Here is a 5,185-nt window from a genome sequence, read left to right as displayed (position 1 = left end):
CGAGGCCGCTTTGATGTAAACAGGTTGAAAGGCCCTGATTCCGTCCCTGCTGCCACTGCGTGCAAGGCTGCACCTGGGCATATAAGCTCGTACTGGGGTGTAGAAGACTATATCGAAGCATACGAATCAAGCGCTTTACCATTAGGATTGCCAGAGCCTGTAAGAGAATCAAATGCTTTATTTAGGCAGAAGATGTGTGTACATAGTCATGTGGCTGCACAAGACACTGCAAGAGTGTACCAGGAAACAGAAGTCTGTACCCGGGCATAGGATGTGCGTACCTTGGCATCTATTTTTGGTGTTTGTACTGAGCTGAACAGGTAGAAGTAAACCCACTTTGCCCCGGCGTCGCTGTACCTTGAGGCAGGACTCTAGTCTAGGGCATTGTTATTGCCGGGTGGCAGAGAAATACCAAACAGCCTTGTTGATGTTACTGGATCTCTCCGCTGCCTTCAATCTTGTCAATCACAATCTTCTGTTGGACAGACTGAAGGGCCTTGCACACTGCTCAGAGAGGGCTGCACAATGTATTGAATCCTTTCTGAGCCCAAGTAGAGTGGCGATCGATAATGCTCAAGCACCACCGGTTGCCACCACCCATGGAGTGCTGCAAGGATCGTGCTTGGATAGTCTGGGTGTACATATGAAATGATGCTGATGACACCTAGGTTTTCCTTGAGATGTCGGGTAATTAAGCACAAGACTCTGAGGTCCTGAATGAGGTGTACACTAGCATCCAGTATTGGATGGCTTTAAACTCTCTTACCCTCACCAATCAGAAGAGGGAGTTGCTCATCATTGCCTCAGTCCCTCAGCTTAAGAAATTAGACCTTCTTTATAAGTGCTTTACCATCGTGGGCAGTATGATCGCCGTGGCTGGACGTGTGAAGACATTGGGGGTGTACTTGGATGCTGAGTTGTCCATGAAGCCTGATGTCTCTAATATCGGTTCTTCCTGTGGATATGTCACCAGGTTACAGCAACATATAAGGCCTTTTTAGTCTATTGGTAACAGATCTCTATTGGCCATGTCGTTGGCTAATACCTGGCCTGACTATTGCAATAGTCCTCTAATTGGAACATCACAAGCCAAATTACACTCCCTCCAAACCACACAAAATGGCGCAGTGCGAGACATCCATGGCTTACATAAATGAGACCATGTGACTCCATCTAGATGGGCCCTACATTGGCTATCTGTCAAGCAAGGTTCATTCATAAATTGTTGTCTCTAACATATAAATGCTGGAAGGCCATTGCTCCCCAATAATTGACTGATTGATTGGTCGTCGATCAGTCTAAGCATAATTTGTGCTCTAGTGACAGCCATAAATTGGTGCAACCACGCTTTAAGCTATCTACATTTTGTGGAGCAAGGTTCGATGTACAAGCCCAGAGGGAACGGAATGCTATTCCTCTCTCTTTGAGGACATCCCTGTCCCTGGTAGAATTTAAGAGATCCATTAAAACCCACCTGTTCAGCCTAAAACCAGGCTAAGTTAAGTTAGTTGTCTTCATGGCCTCTGTTGTCTGACTGTCAAACATCTTGATCCTGCTTGTTATGTGTGCGCCTTTAGGCGCGTAATCAAAAATAAATAATGATAACAATAATAATGGCTCTGGCCACTCTGAATCTGATTCCTCATCCGTATTGACAGTTTTAGATGATCTCAAGTTTCCTTCAGGGATCCTACTGATCCCCTTCATCTGCCAAATTGGCTTTATTCTCCCAATGGCTCCATTGAGGGTGCAGAGATGCTCGGAATCAACCGCTTGTTTCAGCAGAAGCCAGTGGAGGCTTATAAGGGCTGAGGAAATTTCATGTCTCATTTTCAGGCCCAAGATCATTGTAGCCACCCTGGTGTGCACCAGTTGAAGGTGTCATTTTGACACACCTACCTACATAGAGGCCAATGCAGTAATCCAGGCTGGACATACGTCCTGTGAACTGTCGCCACTTTCTGTCAGAGGTCTAGGAAGGGGAGAATGTTCCGTAACCTGTGGATTTGGAAATAGGTCCCGTTCCCAGTGGCGTTGATCTGTGTGTGAGCATGAGATCAATGTTCAGTATCACCCCAAGGTCTTCACTGTTGAGGCCAGGGAGGGGACAGACCCATGAAATACAGTCAGTGAAACAGAAGAGAAGACATTTTGGGTATTCCGTTTAGTAGGATCCCTGTTTATCATCATTGTCCTAAAGAAAGTCAGCCGGCATACAGACTTGGATCTGGATGAGTTAGCTGGACAGGTTCTGCTTGCCAGCAAAATCACATTCCAGAGGGAATCGGAAGTTGGTGTACAGTTGAAAAGGAGTCTTGATTGATTTGATTAAGGTATTCAGATGTTTCCTATAGGGAGTGAAAAGCCACAAGGAGAGGGTTGGCCCCTGCAGGACTCCAAAACGTTGCTGGTGAGGTTTTGAAGTCCATTAGTCCAGGTAAACTAGGCTCCATCTATCATTGAGTCAAACCAGCTCAGGGCACTACTGGAGATGCCTATGTTGGGCCCATGGTTGTGGTTTACTGCTGAGAGGTTGAGCAGGATGAGAGCTGATGGTTGGTTAGAATCCATAACTATGACAAAACAACCCATCTACTCATGCTTAAGCTTAAACAATTAATTATTTCATTTTTTATTAACAGTGCAGACATTGGGCCTCACCATGAGTGGGCGGTGTCCCGGCAATGAATCTGCCGGGATACTGCCCAACGCGAATAGCATTACCGCAACTCGTCTGGCGCTATTAGCATCAGATCTCGATTTGCTGCGGGGCGGTAAGTCCCCATTTATATTGGGTCCACCCAATGGGGCATTTTTGGCGCATGTCTAATATTAATATTGCTGTGCTAATTGCGCCGAAAATGGGTGGAAAGTGGGCAGATTTACCTCCATCTCAGAGCTGGAGTTGACTCCTCCACTTTCTGGCCCAACTGATAGTTGGGCGCAGCGTTAATGCAGAAGAAAAAGCATTACCGCTCATTTTTACCGCTCTGCCCAACTTGATGAGGCCCATTGTGTTTAAAATGAGTAATGACAGCCCGCTGGATTGCAAACCATAAGCATTACAATCTACATTGAGAAAATTCAGAAAGAAAACATACAAACACAATTTTGTACACAATCACAATATCATTAATTCAATTGAAATAACGAATTGGTGCATTCAAAGTGCAGGACATACACCTAATGAAAGATGCTTTCCCAAACCAGATTGTAGCCTGGTTTAAGCCGTTAAGTTCAACTTTTCTGCCTATTGGATACAGGAATGTGTATAAAAAACAAATGCACAAGGTGGAGACATGATGTCGTAGTAGCATCTAGAAAAAGGCAACACATGAGGAAAATCAATGTGATGCATGATGATTACGATCAGTGGCATCGCTAGGGAGGTACCTGGGGGGGGCGACCCCCCTGTGAAACCCTGTGTCCCCCCTTGTGCCCCCCCTACCTAAGACGAGCAGTGACCATGTTCTCCCCCTACTTTTGTCTGTGCCCCCCCTACTTTTGTCTTTGGTCCCCTCTGTGCTCCTCCTAAATTTGATTCCTGGCGACGCCACTGATTACGATGCCCATGTCTTCCATATTAGAAAAGTCAAGCATTGATATAATATTTGGGCTAAACAATACAGATTCTCTCTCAAAAATATGGAATGGCAAAAAATGTATGCCATTCTTAATGGTGGCGACTTTAAGAAATTCTGGAAAACTTTTAATCGGACCAATGGTGACAATATTAACCCAGTAGGTGAAGTTGAATGGTGCCATCATATAGAATCTAAATTCGCTGGTAGAGTTAGTGTGCCCCCATCTTGTGCAAACTACAAATTAAATGATGACTATGAACGCATACTGAAGGTTATTTTAAAACTTAAATATCCTAGAGCCCCTGGTCCTGATGCGTTAGCCAATGTAGTACTAAAAAACGATCCTGAGATATGGGCCCACATTTTGCTTACGCTATTTAAAGGAATAGTGCGCACAAAACAATTTTGGTCTTAAAACATGGGCAAGGAGACCGCTAGGGGGCGTGGAGCATGACAGACCTGTAACACGCGCGCTCCGTCAGCCCTGCAGGGCCTATGGCGTTTTTCCAATCCCCGGATGGGATTTTAGAATAGAACCGAGGGAGCCCTGCGCCCGAGCAGCCTACCCCATTCGGTGCGCAGGACCAGGGGCCCATTCCCACGCGGCCCGGAGTGGAACCCCCAGCGGGGGCTAATGAGGGACACCCGCATCCGTGCACAGAGCGCACACAGGGCACAGGGGGCCTGTCGCGCCACGGACTCGCCAGCCCCCTAGAAGGCAGTGGTGAGCCCAAACCGCAGCGGGCACCAGTGGCACGGAGGCAAGGCGCGGATGGGAAGGCCCTGGCACATATGAACAGGAGCGGTGGACACCGACACACGACCAAGGCCAGCGCTGGCCGCCGCGTCCCGCGGGAAGCAGTGAGGAGCCGGGCCCGGTCCTCCACCTCGGAGTCCTGCGCCGGAGTGGAACCGTGCCCAGACTCTGCCAGGGGCCCCCCAACTTCCCCCCTGGAGCGGCCATCCCCAATCGCCGGACTGCGCAGTGAAGTGCCAGTAGAGAAGGAGTCCGGATCCGGGGTGTCGGCCCCAGGGACACGAGGAGACAATCGCCTGGCCCCAACGCTTACCCAGCAGAACCCGAGCCGGAGGTGGTGACCGGCTGGAGCCTACTCAAGGAGAATTACCCACCTAGTGTCGGGGACGACGCAGCCGCCCCGGGTGGGGAGGCTGCCCTCTCCTCCCGCACCACGTAGCAGCTACCCAGGGAAGGGCCCGGAGGCTAGTGCTGACCCCACCCCCCGCTGCAGCGCTTACAAAGGCTGACCTCAAGGACATTCTCCAGGAGATCAAAGCAATCCGGACGGATATAGGGGCCTCAATAGTTGATCTCAGAGGGAGAGTGGAAATCCTAGAAGATAAAATGGAAGGAATGGAAAACAACCACCTCCAGACTGATCTGTTGGACATGAAATATGAGGTGAGGCTAACGGACCTAGAAATGAGGGAGGAGGACATAACCCTGAAGATGGATGATCTCGAAAATAGGGAATGCCGAAACAATCTACGCATTATTGGCGTGACCCAACAAAGAGGGGAGACACCGGAGGATGTGGGGAGAAAAGTCCAAGGCCTGATAAACCAACTCTTCATGATAGAAG

Source organism: Ambystoma mexicanum, chromosome 11 (assembly GCF_040938575.1).
Source record: "Ambystoma mexicanum isolate Mex_15411 chromosome 11, UKY_AmexF1_1, whole genome shotgun sequence".
NCBI lineage: Eukaryota > Metazoa > Chordata > Amphibia > Caudata > Ambystomatidae > Ambystoma > Ambystoma mexicanum.
Note: the sequence above shows the minus strand (reverse complement) of the source record.